A 21,520-nucleotide genomic window follows, 5' to 3' on the forward strand; every position below is an offset into this window, starting at 1 on the left:
TTTTCATCCTTCTGCAAAATTTTAAAACCGTGATCATCAAGATGACTCACAGATTTTCTTTCTCATTTCCTCTTTTTCATGTATTTGAAGATCCTTTAATTATTGACAAAGAATGAAAATTTGACTTCTAGGAACATTAAAAAGAAGAAAAGCTGTTATAAAAATAGTTCCTCAAGGCAGAGCAATTCTAAAGCTCATTAGAAAACTAAATTGACCCCTGATTCATCTAAATAGGAACATTTTATCCTGGTGTTTAGAGTTCTGATGAATAATCACTTCCCTCTCCAGAGCGTGGTTGATTTGTAAAGGCAAGGGGATCGTGACTCTGCACAAGATTATTTGTGGATGAAGAAACCAGAGACCCACTGACGGGAGAATCAAGAAACCCTAATAAGGGCTCGAGAGGAAGCCAACGTAAAGCAGCCAGGCCCAGCCACAGGTCCAGTAGACGCCACACTGACTTGCAACCTGAGACGGAGGGGGTCTGGGAGCAGACAGTGTGGGTTAGGAGGCGAAGCCACACACGGGGAGCAGCCCCACAGCAGTGTTAGCAGCAACTAACCAAAAAAAGAAACTGTGCATGGCACTGAAGGAGGAAAGAAATATATGGATCAGTCTTCCCACCCACGTTCACACACACCGAGACTGAAGTCCAACATCATACAGGCTTATGCATAAACACATAATTGTGCCATGGCACAGCGTTTAACTTGACAGATGCACGTGAATGCATAGGGGTAGAATACGACAAACTCAATTATACGTGTAAGCACAAGTATATTAATTACTTGCCCAGAAAAAAAAGAAATGTTGGGTGGTGGAGTACAAGATGTAATAGTCAGTGAATCTGAAACACTATAGCTTTGGCCATTCCACTCATTGTAACAAATAGGAGACACACATTCTTTCTGTAGCTCGGAGTACAGTATCATTAATATTAGCTATGCTTATTCATTTTGTAAATCAAGCAATTAAACTAGACCATCTTTACTGCGGTAAATTTTTCATTTCCTAAAAATGAAATTTTAATAAGAGAATTTGACCACAGACACTTACGTCAATTGTGTACCTAATACTTTAATGTGTAAATTATGAGACTGATTAAACGATTTTCTTCTCAATAATAAGAAGTGGGGGGCCTGGGTGGCTCAGTCGGTTAAGCGTCCGACTTCCCCTCAGGTCATGATCTCACGGTTTGTAAGATCGAGCCCCACACAGAGCTCTCTGCTCTCAGCAGAGCCCGCTTGGAATCCTCGGTCTCCCTCTCTCTGCCCCTCCCCAGCTCATGCCCTCTCTCTCTCTTTCTCTCTCTCTCATAAATAAAAAAGCATTTTAAAAAATAAGAAGTAGGGGCGCCTGGGTGGCGCAGTCGGTTAAGCGTCCGACTTCAGCCAGGTCACGATCTCGCGGTCCGTGAGTTCGAGCCCCGCGTCGGGCTCTGGGCTGATGGCTCAGAGCCTGGAGCCTGTTTCCAATTCTGTGTCTCCCTCTCTCTCTGCCCCTCCCCCGTTCATGCTCTGTCTCTCTCTGTCCCAAAAATAAATAAACGTTGAAAAAAAAAAATTAAAAAAAAAAAATAATAAGAAGTAAAGAAAATAAATGATATAAATGTTTAGGATATAAAGATTATTCTAGAAAAAATCAAATCGGAATGACACTGGGTATCAAACATTAAAACTATATATATTCACATATAAATAAGATTTTAGTATTAATACTCATATTAGGCATACAATTTATCAAAACATTGCTACTCTTTGGGGCAGGGGGGCATGCCTTAAAACTGCCGTGCAGGGGTGCCTGCATGGCTCACTCAGTTAAGTGTCAGACTCCTGATTTTGGCTCAAGTCATGATCTCAAGTTCGAGAGATAGAGTCCCTGCCTCGGACTCTGTGCAGAGTCCTGCTTGGGATTCTCACTCTCCCTCTCTCTCTGCCCCTCCCCCTCTCTCTCAAAATAAATAAACTTAAAAAAAAAAAACCTGCCATGCAGAAACCAGCCTGTGCACTAGAACAGAAGGGTGACCCTGGGCAGCCCCTTGGCAAGAGCTACGAAATACATTAAGGCCATCAAGGGACATGCTCCAACCAGCAAGCAAGACCAAAACATCCAACTGGCAGGACAAGCAAGTGAGGAAAGAAAGCGTCAGTGTAACTAAGAGCTTTATCAAAGATCAAAGCTGCAAACTGGTAGCCAGGCAAAGGCAGACAGGGGGCAGAGATATAACCAAAGACGAGTCTAATATCCATACAAAGAGTCTAACATCCATACAAAGAGTGGGGGTGGGGGCCTCCACATGATACTCAGCTACAATGAAACTGAAATGATCTTCCTGTCCTGGTACTGATAACAATGAAATTAGAATACCCTTTAAGATTGAAGGAGTAAAGCCAGAAATGGAAGTTAAGGCTCAATTTTAGATCCTATAATAGGCAGATAATGTGCATTTCCTTAGCCATAATCAAATATTCTAACTGCTACAAAGTATAATTTATTAAAGTTTATACACTTGCGTATCTACCATTTAATCCTTAAAACCATGAAATGCCCCCAAATCTCATCTATTAATAGTTCTTAAAGGATCACAGTGTTTAGGATATGGTTGACATATTTAGCAAACACGGTCCAAATGTTATTTCAGGTAACTGACTGAAGAGTCCATTTTTACATGTATTTTATATAAAATATTTTGAAAAATCAGCCAAGTGCGATTATGCCAGCATACTACACTACCGTGAGTCTCGAGCTATGTAGCTCTTGCCAGAAGAAAAGCCCCTTGTTCAATTAACTGTAGGAGAAAACACTGAAAGGGAAATTTCACCAATACTGAGGGATTCCTCTAGATTGTCTTAGTCCTGCTTTCTTTGCTTTCTCTCCATCACAGAAGCTGAGTGCATCTAGTCAGATAAATCAAAGGAAAGAGAGTAAAAACAAAAACAAAATCTATAAATGCCATATGATATGTCAAGAGGTACCATGTTTTACCCTAAGAAGATAAACAAATGGGAAAACCACATATACCCACAGTAATTCTAAGGCTTCCCATCACAAAACCTGTTCACAACCGCAGACCTTTACAAACATTTTACAAGCACTAAATTGCTAGTATTTGTGTGATTTGAAGAAAAGAAGAAGCTAATGTGTGCAGAGTTCCTACCATGAAAGCAAGGTACCATTTCCTACACATTGTCTTGTTTTTTGTCAACTGAGATATAATTCACATGCTGTAATGCAGAGGTTTTTAGTATATTCAGAAAGTTGTACAGTGATCATCACTAATTCCAGAACATTTTCATTACCCCCAAAACCCTGTACCCGTTAACAGTTATTCCCCATCCCGACACTCCCCTGAGTCCTAGGCACCCACAATTCGACCTTCTATGGATCTTCCTATTCTGGACATTCCATATAAATAGCATCATATGGGGTCTGGCCTTCCAAGCCAGGCTTTACTTTTTTTTTTTTTTTTTAACATTTATTCATTTTTTGAGAGAGAGAGACAGTACGTGCGGGGGCAGGCCAGAGAGAGAGGGAGACACAGAATCCGAAGCAGGCTCCAGGTTGTGAGCTGTCAGCACAGAGCCAGACGCAGTGAGATCATGACCCCAGCGGAAGTCGGATGCTTATCCGACTGAGCCATCCAGGCACCCCAAAGCCAGGGTTCTTTCACTTAGCATTATGTTTTCAAAGTTCACACATGTTGTAACTTGTATCAATGCTGCATTTTATTTATAGCTGAATAGTGTTCCATTGTATGGAGAGACCACATTTTTGTATCTATTCATCAGCTGAGGGGAATCTTAGTTGTTTCCACTTCTTGCCTATAAGGAATAGTGCTGCACGGCGCCTTGGTGACTCCCTCGATTAAGCGTCCAACTTCATGACTTTGCAGTTCATGAGTTCAAATCCCTCATTGGACTCTGTGAGTCCGGAGCCTGCTTCAGATTCTGTATCTCCCTCTCTTTCTGCCCCTTCTCCACTCACACACTCTCACTCTCTCTCTCTCTGTCTCTCTCTCTCAAAAAAAAAACATTAAAAAAAAAAAAAAGGAACAGCACTGCTAATGAACGTCCATGTACAAGCTCTTGTGTGGACATAGTTCTCAATTTTCTTGGGGATACAACTTAGAACGGAATTGCTGGGTTAGATGATAAGTCAACACCTAACTTTTTCCGGCACAAACTGTTTTCCAAAACCACTGCCCCTATTTTACATTTACCCAGTAAGGTATGACAGTTCCAATTTCTCCACATCCTTGTCAACACTGTTCTTTTCCATAGTTTTTATTATATCCATCCTAATGAGTGCAAAATAGCATCTCACTGTGATTTTGAGGCCTTTCCCTAAAGACTAATGATCTCGAGCACCTTTTTACAGGTCCACTGGCCTTGTATATCTTTGAAGAAACATCCATTCAAATCTTTGCCCATTCTTCAATTGGGCTATTTGTCATTTTATTGTTGAGCTGTAAGAATTCTTTATGTGTTCTGGACATTAGATCCTTCTCAAATACAGGAGTCTCCTTTTATCTGTAAGGGATACATTGCAAGACCCCTAATGGATGCCTGAACCTTGTATATACTCTGTTTTACCCTATAGATACATATCCATGGTAAACTTTAATTTATAAATTAGGCACAGTAAGAGATTAACAATAAGCAATAATAAACTAGAACATTTATGACAGCATAATAAAAGTTATATGAATGTGGTCTCACTCTCTCAAAGTATCTTCTTATACTGTAGTCACCCTCCTTGTGATGATGTGAGATGATAAACTATCTACATGATGACACGAAGTGAGGTGGATGCCACAGGCACTGGGACACAGGATTAGGCTACTATCGGCCTCCCAGCATAAGCTGGAAGGAGGATCATCTGTTTCTAGACCACAGGTGACCACGGGTGATTAAAACATCACAAGGAAAAACCATGGATGCGGGGGGACTACTGTATATGACTTGCAAATATCTGCCCCCGTTCTCTGGGTTGTTTTTTCACTTGCCTTATCCTCCCTGCAGCCATGAGCTAGTACTCTAAGGGTCCTCCACTTGACAAACAAGGAGACAGAGTCAATAAACTTGTCTGAGGTTTCATAGCCAGTAAGAGTCGAAGCAGAGATTTGAACCCAGGCAAGCTACGTCCACTCACCAACAGGATGCACCGTCAGAAACACAGAGCTCCTCAGGTGCTACAGCAATGGGCACTCAGTAGATAAACAGAAGTATTTATCTATCTTCTTTAAGAAGAAACAGTATTACTGATGCTTTGCATAGAAATACCAGAGAGCCCTTCTCTTGTTTATATCAGGCTTCTTGAGAAGAAAGAACAGCTTAAAATAAAGCACATTCAGCCTTAAAAGGCAAAACTTGGCCTCTAAACACTGTCTATTCTTTTCAATTGTAGGAAACTTTCTTTCTATTGAGTTATGTAGTTGAAACAAAGGAATTCAGAATACAAGTGGTATTTTTGCTGAGATTCAAACATTGTAAATCATCACAGTGGGTGTTCTGTTGGGTGGAGGCCTATTTCTTGGCCAACAACCCCCTGTTGAAAATGTATGCCTCCCCCAGCCGTACACAACTACTCTCTGAAAAAAGGAACAAAGGGGAGTTCTAGCAACTGACATGTCATTCCAACCAGTCCTCCTTATCCTCCTCTTATTTCTGCCACCAACCTTGTTAACTATAAAAGTCAATCTACAAATAATGTTAGTGTGTCTATAGAAATATGTCCATGCTAAATAACAGGTGAAATCGTGGTTTAAAAAAATACGCTAGATCTATTAGTACTAGCATGGAAAAAGACTGAATATCTATACCCAGAGGGAGGACTATAAAACAATATAAATAATATGATCTTGTATTTATGAAAAATAGGCAATATGAACATATATACACGTTACCATATGCACACAAACAAAAAAAATTTTTAATTATCTAATGATGGGGATGTCCGCCCCTGGCAGCAGGGCATAATTTCTATGCAATGAAATGTTTGACTTTTAAACAAATGTACATAATATTTTGTTTAAAAACAAACAAAGGTGGAGTGCCTGGGTGTTGGTTAAGCATCTGACTCTTGGATATCAGCTCAGGTCTTGATCTCAGGGTCTAGGTCATGGTTTCAGGGTCATGAGATCCAGCCCTGGAGTGGGTTCCGAGCTGAGTATGGAGCGTGCTTAAGATTCTCTCTCTCCCGCCTCTCTCTCCGCCCCTCCCCTGCTCACACTGGTAGGCACCCATGCATTGTCTCTCTCTCTCTCTCTCTCTCTCTCTCTCTCTCTCTCTCTCCAAAAAAATTAAAAAACAAAAAAAAACAAAAAAAAAAAGGTAGCATTCTCTCAGATAATCCTATAAACCTAAAAAGCCATGGAAACAAATGGACAAATATGAATAAAATGAATGAACAAAAGTTTATATTTTGCTACATATCTGGGAAAGTTTTAGTGACTTTATAAACTTCTTTAAGTTCTGAGAAGAATTATGTACTTGCATTTGTGATTTTGAGTGGGGGCAGAAATTCCATAGTTTCTATCAATTTCTTTTTTAATTTTTTTACTGTTTATTCATTTTTGAGAGAGAGAGAGAAAGAGTGGGGGGGAGAGACAGAATGAGCGGGAGAGGGGCAGAGAGAGAAGGAGACACAGAATCAGAAGCAGGCTCCAGGCTCTGAGCTGTCAGCACAGACCCCGACGCAGGGCTCAAACTCACCAACCGTGAGATCATGACCTGAGCCAAAGTTGGCCTCTTAACCAAATGAGCCATCCAGGTGCCCCTCTATCAATTTTTACTTTACTCTCTGACCCCAAAATTTTTTAAGAACATTATTTTAAAGAATATTATATGGTCTCATTATATAAAAGGTCAAGACAGAAATTAAAGGATCAAATAACAAAAACCCTTAAGCCAAACACAGTAAAGAGACATCTTTTAAATCCTGGAAGAGTAGGCACAGGATCTCTCTCTGCAGTTCTTAGGATAACACTGAGCTAGTCTTATTTTTAAGCTTATGATTTATAGTTCTAAATGTTAAAGATAGGTTTCTCTTTCTTTTAGACACAATACAAACACCTTTCCTAAAGCAGGAGAGAAAAAGAGGAAATCTGCCCCATAAAAACTTTAGCCACATATACAAACAAGTTATTTGATTCATTCCTTTAAAACTTGTTTATTAAGCACCTACTACATGCCAGATTCATCGTTCCTTTAACTAATGTCATTCTTGTTTGTTGTATCATAAGATTTTCCTTCTTTCTTCTATATGCTGTCAGATAAAGAAACTGAAGGAATAAATGTCCAGCATTAGGCCATCTTAAATGCGCATGTCCCAACTGCCTGTATGATGGCTCTCTGGGGGACATGAAAACGAAGAGGTGCGACAAACTTATAGGACTCAGTACTCAGATCAGTAAGGATTATCAGTAATAAAAGAAACACAAAATTCCCCTTAAATATGAGCTTAGGATTCCTAGACTTTATCTCTTGGCCCTCTTCCAACTTAACTGTTTCCATGAAGATAAGTTTCTCCTTGAAAATAAAGGCCAGTCAAATTTATCAGGAGACAATGGAAGATTTAGGCAGTGGCTAAGCTCATAGCTTATTAAACTGACATCTTATTCGTCTATGACAAAACCCTACTTTTATTCTAATGGCAATCTGAGTATTTCAGAAATGTATATTTTCTAAAAATTGTTCTAAATATTATCATTCTAAAATTCCTAAATATGATTCAATGACAATTGCATTGTGTATATAATAATGAGTGGGGAGGAGATAAGAAGAAATCCTGTCCATAAAATTAACAAGCGGGGCACTTGGGTGGCTCAGTCAGTTAAGTGTCAGACTCTTGATTTCGGCTCAGGTCATGATCTCACAGTTCATGGAATCGAGTCCTGCATCGGGCTCTGCACTGACAGCACAGAGCCTGCTTGGGATTCATTCTCTCTGTCTGTCTGTCTGTCTGTCTCTCTCTCTCTCTCTCCCTCCCTCCCTCCCTCCCTCCCCAACTCACATGTGTGCATGCTCTCTCCCTCTCTCTCGTGCCCGCTCTCTCTCAAAATAAATAAAACCATTTTTAAAAAGTTTTTTTTCTTAATAAATCCTTGACTCATATATAACTCCTTCCTAAAAATATAGGTAGAGATTTCTTGGAAGTGACATCTCCCATAGGTAGATGGAACTCCCATAGTTCCAAGTAAATTGAACATGAATTGTGCAATTATAATACATCAACTTTTATATTCATGTGACAATTATGCTATTCACGTTCTTACATCAGCAGTAGAATGCAATGAACATTAAATCTAGAATCTGGGGGCGCCTGGGTGGCGCAGTCGGTTAAGCGTCCGACTTCAGCCAGGTCACGATCTCGCAGTCCGTGAGTTCGAGCCCCGCGTCGGGCTCTGGGCTGATGGCTCGGAGCCTGGAGCCTGTTTCCGATTCTGTGTCTCCCTCTCTCTCTGCCCCTCCCCCGTTCATGCTCTGTCTCTCTCTGTCCCAAAAATAAATAAATGTTGAAAAAAAAATTAAAAAAAAAAAAAAAATCTAGAATCTGGCCCAATAATATTTGATTTCCTAAAATAAAATTCCAAAGGCCAACACTCTCCTAACTAACCTCTGACCTTCTTCAATTTTCATACAATAAGACTTTTTAACTTTCACTTGTTGTTTGGCTACTCATTTCGTTCCCAAATACACTTCAACATTGTGTTGGGTATTTCTTCTTAATAACATCCTGCCAAATAACACTGAGAGAAAACCAGCAAATCACATTAATTGAAGTATATGGCTTCAGAATAAAGTGTGAAAAGTGGAGAATCATGAGTGGTTTACATGTTTTTGTCACGGTGAAGTTACTTCTACTCTTCATGACCCACTCCAGAGTTTCAATCCAATGCCTGCCCGTGTGGTTGAAAGCACCAGGCTCACTCCTTCCCTCTTCCCCGTCATCAGACAATAAGATACATCATAATATGATATGTATACACATATACACGAAAAAAAAGGCTTCTATTTTTTAATTAATTGTAAGTCAGCTGTCCCCAAAAACGTGATGACATTTATTTTGAACATGCAGGAATGACTGGGGAATTAAACACTGTGCAAAATTCTCTGTGCAGAGGTTCTATTTTTTAAAAAAAATGAAAATTAAGAGTTATCCACCACAGTGTAAGTAGGACTCGACCCACCATTGCTGGTTCTGAAGGTGGGGTGGGCCACGAGCCAAGGAATGGGGGCAGCCTCTTCAAGCTGGAAAAGGCAAGGAAGCTCCCCTAGAGTTTCCAGGAGGAATGCAGCCCTGTCAAAAGCCTTGACTTTAGTACAGTGAGACCCGTGTCTGACTTCTGACCTTCAGAACTGTAAGATAACAAATGTATGTTATTGGAAGCCATCAAATCCATGCGACTTTGCTACAGCAGCGATAGGAAACAAACACACCCACTCAGCTGCAACATTTCTCAGTCATTCATCTCTGCCTGTGAATCACAAACTGAAATAAAAAATCAGACGCAGAAACACAGAGCAGGGAGAGCACGGCAGTAACTGTCCAAGCCTCTAGCCCTAAGTGCACGAAATACACAGACCAGCACCTATCCACAAATTAAAGGAGGGGCCATCCCTCACAAACTGACCCAAAAGAATGAAATCTGGTCTACACACGTCCTTTTATCTTGAAGGGAAAATAACTAGGAAAAGCACAAAAGAGACAGCAGAGGGAAGCAGGTCACAATCAGAAGCAATTTCCGCAGGTATCAGCTAAGCTCCTAAACTAGAAACTGATACTGTAAATACGAAAGGAAAGAATCTTTCACGCCCAAGTTCTTTCGATCACAGTTACACCCAAAAGAAGAGTGAGCTCAGCTTCTGGCAGCAGAATCTTAAATATTAAAACCATGAAGTGAGCTATGACATAATTCCACCTAATTCTTCAACAGAGCCAAGATATTCCCAAGCTATCAACCCCAATGTCCACCTCCTTGGTGTCCTCCCCTCAGTGTATCACAGCAACCCCCCGTACTATCCTCCCTCCTATTTGCATCCTAAGCCCCTCTGAGGGGCACCTGGGTGGCTCCGTCTGTTGAGCATCTGACTTGACTTCGGCTCAGGTCATGATCTCGCAATTTGTGAATTGGAGCCCTGCATCAGGCTCTGCAAGGTCAGCAAAGAGCCTGCTTGGGATTCTTTTCTTCCCTCTCTCTGACTCTCTTTCTCTCTCTCCCTCTCTCTCAAAATAAATAAACCCCTTTGAAAGATTAACTTCTTGGGATCATGAAATGCCACACCACAAAACCTCCCAAAGGTCATCCACTGCCTTTAAAGTCAGGCACTTCTAGATGTTACGGGATGAAGGAACCTGCTTACCATGGCATATGTTATACCAAATGGCATCCTCTTTCATAACGGCTTCAGAGTTTCCTCCCCAGCCCTATACGCACCCCCATCTTCTGAATTCACATGATATTTTGTTCCTTAATTGAAACAAAATACTTGGGAAGGTGGGGAGTTAATAATATTATAGACATATATATGCACCCATGTTGATCTGCACCCTCCATGAGATTCTTTTTTTTTTTTTCTTTTTTAAGTAGGCTCCCCGCCCAACATGGAGCTTAAACTCATGACCCTGAGATTGAGAGTCACATGCTCTACAGACTGAGCCAGCCAGGCACCCTACCTCATGAGATTCTTTTTTCTTTTTTTGTTTTAATGTTTATTTATTTTTGAGAGAGAGAGAGAGAGAGAGAGAGAGAGAGAGAGAGAAAGAGAAAGGAGGGGAGGGGCAGAGAGAGAGGGAGACACAGAATCCGAAGCAGCCTCCAGACTGTGAGCTGTCAGCACAGAGCCCGATGCAGGGCTTGAACTCATGAACTGTGAGATCATGACCTAAGCCAAGTCAGATGCTTAACCAACTGGGCCACCCAGGTGCCCCCTGAGATTTTTTTTTAAGATTTTTTTTCCAATTTTTTTTAATTGTTTTTACATTTATTCATTTTTGACAGACAGAGAGAGTCAGAGTGAGCAGGGGAGGGGCAGAGAGAGAGGGAGACACAGAATCTGAAGCAGGTTCCAGGCTCTGAGCTGTCAGCACCGAGCCCGATGCAGGGCTCGAACCCACGAACCGTGGGATCATGACCTGAGCCGAAGTCAGACGCTTAACCGACTGAGCCACCCAGGCGCCCTGAGATTCTTAATTTCAAGAAGGAAGAAACTGTGTTATTCCCTGGCCTCTCTCACATAGTTCCTTATATGCCATAAATATACAATAAATAGTCACTGAATTACCAAAGAAATAACCTGACATAGCCTTAGGAAAAAGAGAAAAATCCTGATCATTCAGAAGAAGTTAAGTTAGAGCCATGTGAGAAAACTTCTTCAACAGGGATAATTCAATTCCAATAAAATTATAATGGTTTAGAGGATTTTGTTTGTTTTTTAATTTTTTTCTTTAATGGTTATTTATTTTTTAGGGAGAAAAAGAGAAAGAGAGAGAGCACATGCGCGCACATGCAAGAGAGAGCGGGGGAGGGGCAGAGAGAAAGGGAGACACAGAATCTGAAGCAGGTTCCCAGCTCCAAGCTGTCATCACAGAGCCCAACGCGGGGCTCGAACTCACGAACTGTGAGATCATGACCTGAGCCTAAGTCAGATGCTCAACCGACTGAGCCACCCAGGCGCCCCAGAGAATTTCGTTTTTGTTTGTTTGCTTTCAGCAGGGAAAAATTCTAATGGGAACTAAGTGAGTAGTTTGTATCTCCACCCATCTGCAATTATTCCTACCACACAAATTCCTACCGGTTGACTTAGGGCCTAGAAGCTGTCCTGGGAGAAGAGATTTAAGATCCAGCTGGAAAGCAAGCAAGTAATAACAGAGGAAGGAACAGGACCCAACCAGGCCCAGTCATCCCTCCACCATCTTACACCACGCCAGTCCCGGAAAAACCAGGCTCTCAGCATGTCGCTTTCAAAATTAATCTACCCTTAGGGTATCAAAGTTACAGCCACTAGGTCTTGTGACAACTCATCATACAAATGGACGTATGTTTATAAAGATATGACTAAGAACCGGGGGCAACTCCTTCTCCAAGTAGGGAGAGTAAAGATGACAGACTAGAAGAAAGTCTTTTTGTCACTTCTAACTCAAAACCCTAGAAAATACATAGAAAAAAAAAAATATGCACAAAGTACAGTTCTATAAGACACTGTGTCATTTGGGGGCGTCTCGCTATTTTCAAATGCAAGTACCACTGTATTTTCATCAGTGGTTATGTGTGACTCTTAAATGCTTTTGAAAACAATAAAATTGGGGCGCCTGGGTGGCGCAGTCGGTTAAGCGTCCGACTTCAGCCAGGTCACGATCTCGCGGTCCGTGAGTTCGAGCCCCGCGTCAGGCTCTGGGCTGATGGCTCGGAGCCTGGAGCCTGCTTCCGATTCTGTGTCTCCCTCTCTCTCTGCCCCTCCCCCGTTCATGCTCTGTCTCTCTCTGTCCCAAAAATAAATAAACGTTGAAAAAAAAAAAATTAAAAAAAAAAAAAAGAAAACAATAAAATTCAAAGTGCTAAGTACTAAGAAACTTGATTCAAAATCACATTTCAAATAGCAGACCAGTAGGATACAAAATTTAAAAATCAACTATTAACAAAGTAGTTGCGCCTACAACTAATTCTTTGCCACATTTCTTGGCACAAGAGACTCATTCTGAACAACCTGGTCCACACTAGGTCCTCAGGACACCTTCATTCTAAAGCGTTTTTCCCAGCGCAACTCAGGCTCCCAGGTCATCTATTCTGACACATCACTTGATGTACTTGATACCAATTTTCACATCGTGTGAAGAACAGTGTTTCCTTGCTTTGTTTTTCTCTGCCTTGTTTCAAAAACTATCCAGGTGTTAATGCAGACCTCTTGACCACATCTTGGCAAAGTTTAATTTGAACGGGCAGGTTCTCATGACCTTCAAGTCTGTGTTCAACAATGAAATCACTTGGCTTTATATCCTATTCAGTTATTAATCACAAACAACAAAGGAAGAACTTTCCACAGAAAACGAGAAACCTTTGTTGGCCAACATTCACTTTGGCTCATTCTGGGTTACATTCACATACAGCTAAGGTCATTAAAGACCATGTAATGACCTTGGCTTTTTAGAAACCACATTCAATATTTTGCTGGCAAGGAAACAAAACAGCTATGCGACTTTAAGACAAGTGCTCCTGGAAGTCTGCTGTCTGAAAAGAGGGCACCAAAGGAAAGCAGCTAGATGATGGGGCAGGTGTCAGGGTGTGGGACAGGTCAGGGAGACAGATGCCCATGCAGTATGCTGATCAATTACCCTCCCTGGGAGGGCTCTTTGAGGAAGGGCCTGAGAGAGAAACTTCTACCTCAGTGTGGGGTGCCCACATAGGACCTCAGCATTCTGACTCCACCCACATAAAAGTTGGCTCTTATATTCTAGCCATATTTGACGTTTTACAAATCAGCTTGAATGAGCTGATCTTTGTTAATTAACAAAGAAAATATCTACAACTCTATTTATTTTACTAATTTTCTTGGTTTCCTATTATTACTATTATTAACTTGGCCTTTGTTTCTATTATTACATTTGAGTAAGGAAGTGGCAGCATCAGGACAGAAATCCCTAGAATCAACCAACCTGCGCCTCTAACATTAAAGGCACTACCCTCGGTGGCCCTGCAAAGCCCCTTTCAGCATCTAGAAATAGACCCATCAAGGTGGTCTTCCCTCAACTCCTGAATGCTTTTCACTCAAACAGCCCCCTGGGCTAAGCCTGCAGTTGAAACTAATAATGCCCTGCCTGCCAAACTAGCAGAGCTGCAAGCCAAAAAATTTCCCAAAGCATTAACAGTATCTCAAAAACAAGGACAAAACTAGGAAAGCAGTAGGCGAGGATTCTTTTTTCTTCCTAACGTCAGTCAGTCTCCACGTGGAGAAGTCACAGACTGAAAAACCAGGCTTTCTGAAACTCAGCAAGCCCGAGTCAGTCCGTGGTGTGGAGGAAGTGGGCGGAAAGTCACATTAGGTGGGGACACTGAAAGCCTTCCTGCTGTGGCTTCAATCTCATCACACAGTCCAGCGACTCTTTCTCCAAACTCCCTGGGCAGCAGCATCACTAGAATACTGACGTGTTCAAGTTGTCTCTTGAAGCAGTGAAACTAAACTCATCTCCTTTCTACACAGACAGGCCTTCAAAAGATTTCGGCTCTCCTGGTCTGACTTTTCTTTTTCTTGCATCGCTGCATCAAGGTCAAACACAAGGGCCAAGATCAAGGGAAAAGTTGGTTAACGTCACGTGTAGGTACGAGCGACCCGCATACCAACCCCCTGCACAGTCCAAAATCCACAGGCAACTTCTGACTCCCCAAAAACTGAACTACTAACAGCCAACTGTTGACTGGAAGCCTCACCAATAACATCAACAATCAACACAGTCTTATATACTGTATTCTTACAATAGAGTAAGCTCAAGAAAAGAAAATGTTTAGAAAATCATAAGGAAGAGAAAATACATTTAGAATACTGTACCATATTTACCGGGAAATAATCTGCATATTAAGTGAACCCACGCGGTTCAAATCTGTGCTATTCAAGGTCAAGTGTAGTTTATTTTGGAGGTGATCCCAAAATACACTGGGTGGGGAATGAAGAAGTGAGACAGGGAAGGAAAAGTAGCTAATAAAAGGGTCATTTTTAAGCAAGTTACCACTGAATCATAATCCAAGTAGGAACTCTGAGAACCTCAGGGTACAATGCTCGTCTCAAAGGTAGCTCACCTGAGATGCAAAAAGGGATTTATACCAGAGCAGTCACTGGCTGTTGGCTGAGAACCTCAGGGTAAAATGCTTGTCTCAAAGGTAGCTCACCTGAGATGCAAAAAGGGATTTATACCAGAGCAGTCACTGGCTGTTGGCTGCTGACAGCTGGCACTTCCCGCCAGCCCTGGGTGTGAGCTCTTCCAGCCAGAGAATGCCCTCAGGCAAAGGAATGCAAGGGCCAGCAGGTGGAAGGCCCCAGGCCCCAGGTGGGTGGGGCAGCGACAGCCTCTGCCACAGCGAGGACTGGGATGAGTTCCAAAAGGGTACACCTATGGCAACCACATTAGTGGGGCGACACATACCGCAGAATACAAATCTAATCCTCCACAAAATGATCCTCCCAAAAAAGAGGATGTCACCTAATACTTAAATCCTGAAAGTTCTAACATTATGGGACATTGTCAATTATCATGTCTTAATCTGAAATCACAAAGGACTGTAGGGGTAAAACACAATAACCTGAAAGGAACTTGACAATGTACAACTTGGATGCTATCAAAGGTCAAGCAAAGAAATATAATACAGACTTGGTTATTGAGGGTATGACTTTTTCAACCTCAAGTGGTGGAAGGTAAAGCAACTCAAAAAAAAGGTGAGGGAGGCTGGGGGGAGGGAGACTCGGGGGAGGGAGGCTGAGGGGAGGGAGGCTGAAGGGAAGGAGATTGGGGGGAAGGGAGACTTGGGGGAGGGAGGCTGGGGGGAAGGAGATTGGGGGGAAGGGAGACTTGGGGGAGGGAGGCTGGGGGGAGGGAGGCTGGGGGGAGGGAGGCTGGGGGGAGGGAGACTTGGGGCTGGGAGGCTGGGGGAAGGGCTAAATCAACAAAAGCCACTACCAGAGCCTTCAGATGGGGCAATACAAGTAAAGAAACATAGAAAATGCTCGTGTTGACTAGTAATTACAGAAACTGAAAATAAAACAATATGGGGATTCACAAGTGAATAATGGCTGGATCCCAAAGTGACTGCCATATTTCTATACAACTGATGGCATTAAACTAATACAGTCCTTCTAGAAAGCATTTAGTAATATATGTCAGAAACCCTAATATTAAACCCCTTGTCTCAGAAATTCTATTTCTAGGAACTTATCAGAAATAAGTAACTGAAACAAAGAATGATACCAAGGGCAATCAGAGTAACAGCAAATATTTGCGCAGCACTGGCTAGAGCAATGCCAGGCCGTCCTAAGTGCTTTACACCAGGAGGTCTCAACTGGGAATTATCTTGCGCCCTAGGAGACACGTGACACTGTCGGGAGACATTTTGGTTTATCATAACTGGCGGATAGAGGCCAGGGATGCTGTGAAACATGGACACTGCACAGGGCAGCTCCCACAGCAAAGATTTATTTGGCCCCAAATGGTAAGAGTTCTGTGCCTAAGAAACTATTCTGTACCTATTCACTTTTATAATCCTCATGACAACCTTATGATATTTTCATGACATCCATTTTACAGATCCATAAAGATAACTTTCTCTGTGTTATTATCCATAATGTTGAAAAAACTAGGAATAAACTAAATACCAAAAAACAGGGAGAGAGCTAAATAAATTATAGTAGATCTAACAGAAGCATGAAAAATATCTATGAAATAACATAAAACTAAGACACCAGAATAAAAAATTAGGAGTATTACGTAATTACAATTATTTTAAGGTATATATTACAAATATAGAGACTAAACGGGAAGATGAGATATTAAAGTTACTACTGTGTTAACATGGTAGAAATAGGAATGAATTTTTTCCTTTTTCCTAACATTCTTTGATATTACTCTGATTTTTAAAAGAAAAAAAAACACTCAACAGTAGAGATAAAGAATGATTTTTTTATGAAATAAGGAATACCTTATTTTATTTTATTTGTTTAAGATTTTACTTTTAAGAAATCCCTACACCCAATGTGGGGATCGAACCTATAACCCTCAGATCAAGAGCTGCATGCTCTACTGACTGAACCAGCCAGGTGCCCCAGGAATACCTTATTTTAACAACACAAGAGTTACCAAGCTAAGAAAACAGTTACTATCAAGAAATTAGGAAGGAGGATTTTCATGGAACAGCAACAAAAGTTAGTGTTTTAAATTCTGAAGTTATAATCAACTATTCAGTGTAAGAATGAATAACCTAGATTTTTATACCTACCACTCTATCTTTCAGTTATTTTATGGCTTACCATCACCTAAAAAGAGCTCACAAAAAGAATCAAACTTTAATTCAGCTAAGTCTGATTCATTTTGGCAGCTCTATCACATAGGGTAATTTCCAGTATTTTTAATATATTAACAATTGTAGCACTGTTAGTAGTAACAGTATTGTTGTTCCTATTTTTAACAACATGCATTAAATGCCTCCTACATAGGATAACTGTGTAATCTAATTCCACAAGATCCATATGAGGTAAATACTTTTATGATCCCCATTTTTCAGCAGAGGTCAAAACACTTACAATCAAGCAACCTGTCGAGGACTCACAGAGTTGGTAAATGGAAGTCCCTGAACTGACTGACACTCAAGGCAGTCTGACTCCAAAGTCCCAACGTGCTTGGGGACAAGATAGGAGTGAAGGAAAGACAGGCTCTACCCCCTCTCCACTTCCTACAGCAATGGACTGATTATAGCTGATACATGTGAAACCTACCCTCTGAAGACAAGTAATTGTCTGGTAGACCTAACAATGATTTAGCCAACAGGATGTCATATCTTAAAGAATTTTTAATTACTACAATTATCTTTTATCGCATAGTTAGATATTCTTTAAATTATTTTTATAATAATCAATGGATATTGATGAATAAATGTTTGCCGGAACTGCTGAGCAGATTCAAAGCAGAAAAAAATAAGGTTGTCAGAGTTTCCGCAGGAAGCCTCACGATCCATGATTCTAACGTGGGGGGCGGGGGGGAAGGATTTGCGTTGATCTTCATGTCCCAGTGGATATTCAGTTCTCATGGATTTGGGGATTAAAAAAATAAGTCTATATCCTGTCAATAGGAAAACGGATACCTTAGATAAGCCACAGGGGACTGTCTGTTTAAACAACTTAAGCATCTGTTTCCAGAATGCTGAAGAGAAATGGATAGGAAGGTTAAATATAAAATATTATTTGTAGATATTAAATTGTTGGGCTTCAATGTCTCTAGTCTAGTCTCACCTACCCAGAGCATACATTATGAAATGAAGTCACTGAAAATGACACTCTGTGATCTACTGAGATCCCTGAAGTGCAGATTAACTTAACAAATAACAGGGATCAGGATACTAATAACATATCATCATGAGGAAATGAGGGGAATTTGGCATAAGCCAAAGTAAAAGGCTCCTCTCCTGGCTGAACTGTTAACAGCTCAAAGTAGGCTGCAGGATGGTGGGAGGAAACTCAGAGGAGTGCTGCTGGTCTCCGATTCCACACCTGGGGGCTGTCCTACCAGTCTCCCATTTCAGGGTGCTGAGATGTCAGGAAGGAAGACAGCAGGTGAGGAAAGCCGAAGACGTCTTCTGTGGAAGAACCCGCATTTCCTCCTGCCATACATACGTGTCTCTGACAAACGTGAGTACATCTTATCATCAAAAATACAGCCTTATTTTTAAGACAAGTGGTGATTTCACTAGAGAAAAGAATCCTGATGTGTCTTTCTTACCTGCATGTTTTTAAATATATCAGAAATAAATAAGTGAAATGAAGGAAGACACCAACAATAATAATAACAGCACATATTTCTGTAGCACTTACAGGAGCAGGACAGGCTGCTCTAAATGCTTTCCATCAGGGGCTTCTGACCCGGAGTGATCTTGCGAGACATTTGGTGATGACAAAAGACATTTTTAGGGCATTTTAGATAGTAGTAGGAACTGAGAGACCTATTTACCAGCCACCAACCATTCTGATTATTTGGACATCTATCTGATCGGTTCGGGCCCACCCTACCATTCATCAAATATTTTGAATAGTAACTCTCTCTGAATACACTATAAATAGATAAAACAAATATCCTATCTAACAAAACCTAAGGTGTCAAAAAATATTTTTATTAATATGGAGTACTTTCAGATATATGAACCAAATGTAGCCTTTCAAAATAACTTTCCCCTCTTCTAGATCCTGGAAGACCAATGACACCTGAAAACACCTGTTTCAGAATCTATCACAGGAATCAGCCCCCTCTTGCTTTATGAACATACTTGCAACTGTGACGGCAGGTAAGAATTCAAACGCAGAACCTCAAGCAAGAAAGACTTGGTACATGTAATAAACATTATTTTACCTCCTAATCTACAAACTTTTAATAATAAGTCTTATGGAGGCCTTTAATTAATGAGATTACTATGGGGTGTCTGGATGTCTCGCTCAGTTAAGCATCCTATTCTTTAAGTTTTTTTTTAATGTTTATTTATTTTTGACAGAGCATGAGCAGGGCAGGGGCAGAGAGAGAGGGAGACACAGAATCTGAAGCAGGCTCCAGGCTCTGAGCTGTCAGCACAGAGCCTGACATGGGGCTCAAACTCACAGACCGTGAGATCATGACCTGAGCTGAAGTCGGACGCTTAACCGACTGAGCCACCCAGGTTCCCCTAAGCATCCTATTCTTGATCTCAGCTCAGGTCTTGATCTCAGGACTGTGAGTTCAAGCCCATGGTGGGCTGTGTGCTGGGCATGAAGCCTACTTTAAAAAATGATATTACTACTAATAATAATAATGGATCCATATTGGTCCATTAATTGTGACCCAGTGAATGTAACATAGTAGCATAAGATGTCAATCAGGGAGGAAAGAAGAAACTGGGTGAGGGATGTACAGGAACTTCCCACACCTTTGCATTCACATTACTATCAATGTAAAACCAGCCTAAAATAAAAGCTTATTTCAAACAAGGTAAAAATAAAACAATCACATACAGGATATTTTCTTGGGCAAGAAAAGAAAAGCTAATTCTGGTACATCCACAGTACATTTTCAGTTTCACGTTTCTGTGGATTTACAGAACGATCAAGAAAAACGGTTGAGAATCACTGGCGTGGCTTTGACTGTGCTGCTGGATTCCACATGTGCACCTGCTCTCCATACATTTCTCAATGGAATTCTATCTCATTCACTGAACAACAACAATAACGAAAAATGCTTGAGCCACAAAAATGTGCCAGGAGCTGGGCTAGGTCTGAGGATTCAAACACAAAGAAGCAGAGAGCCCGTCTTCAAGGTCATCTCTAAAGCTGAGGTTCTCAAGCATGCACAGTGACCAGTTGGAGAGATTATTAAAACACAGGTTTCAAGGTCACACCCTGTAAGAGAGATGCCAGGCCACACTTTCAAAAACACTGACCTATGAAATCTTTCATAAATGTTGTGACAGAGGACCACATCTAGGAATCACTGAATTTGAGCCCAGGAGGGAAGGTGTAGGAGCAGAGGAGAGGGGCACCCAACCCATACGTGAAGGTCAGAAAGGAATTCCTGGAAAAGAAGTGCACTGTTGATCATTTAAGAGCAGAATAAGTCTTGAGGACACAGCCTGCCTACCACACAGTACCGAGAACATTTACAGTGCTTCTGAAAGTCACTGAATGCTGGCCACAAAGTACCAACCCCCAGCAGCTGCAAACCAGCAGTGCCCGTGAGCCTAACCAGCAGGCCACTCCAGAGCTGGAGAAAGAGGCTTTGTGCTCGTTGGGGTCTGACAAAATATGCAAACAGGATTCTAGAGCCCAGGGTTTCTAGCCCAGAAAGCCATATACTGCCTCCCCTCAGTTGTGCAGCCATTTCATGGGAAAAGCTTTCTCATGTGTTAATGGTTTTTCACCATTTGGGGTTGCAAAATCTAGCACCATTTTGACCCAAGTTGTTAAGCTTTGAGGCTACTTTGCACTGCTCTGTACTTTTTTTTTGTCTCCTGTATGTATAATCAGCACATCTCATTATTGCCAACGTGTTAATATTTAGCAGCACTCGAGCCCACTACCCTTCTGATTTGTATCTAGAAACTGAATACCTAAACATGAATTAAGAAAACAGTCACTAACAGAGGGCCTAATGTGCTTCACAGATGTCCCTGACTGCACACTCCAAGGAACAAATGGCCATTGTCATCTCTGTACAGTCTGCATGGTATCTACAGAGGTCCTGGCCTACCAGTGAGGAGAATCATTAAGTTTAAAAACAGATTTAAAACAACAGGACCTATAGTAGGACCCAGAAAACAGCAGATCTGAATAAATGTTCTCTGAATCTTTTATTTGGGGGCTGCTTTTTTTCTCCCTTCTAATTCTTAGATGTGTGGCTTACTTGAGGTTAACAGAAAAGTAAGCACTATGTACCACTTGATTTAAGAAATGTTAATAGATGAGAAATTTTAGAAAATTATAGAGAAATCGATGCTTACTTTCTTCCTAATACAAAACCCAGTATGATAAGAATTGTTCATCATAAAACTCCAGGCACATATTACCTGCTAGAGACTTCCAAGTTATGGGAGGTAAGTGCCATATTCTTTATTTCAGTATCAAGAGGTAGGTACGCCTTCAACGCCATTTATTTTTATTTAGGTTTTATTACTCAGAGAAATTTTGCAGCATGAGGTCCAGCAACAAATTCAGTGAATACACAGAATACAATCTCAAAGACTTTTGTTTCGTAATAGTACACAGTTTGTTGAGCCACAAAATAACTTCTCATCATAAAACATAAGAGT

The 21,520-nt window shown here is 41.2% G+C and overlaps 1 protein-coding gene across 9 annotated transcripts in view; it reads right to left on the reverse strand.

The window, feature by feature from the left end:
- Positions 1–21,520, reverse strand: part of UTRN (utrophin) — a 574,142-nt gene that overhangs the window by 431,057 nt on the left and 121,565 nt on the right. The gene's annotated exons all lie outside the window — the stretch shown is intronic.

Source organism: Lynx rufus, unplaced genomic scaffold, assembly GCF_022079265.1.
Source record: "Lynx rufus isolate CCGP_SWC_20201006 ecotype Redwood Valley unplaced genomic scaffold, mLynRuf1.p SCAF_6, whole genome shotgun sequence".
NCBI lineage: Eukaryota > Metazoa > Chordata > Mammalia > Carnivora > Felidae > Lynx > Lynx rufus.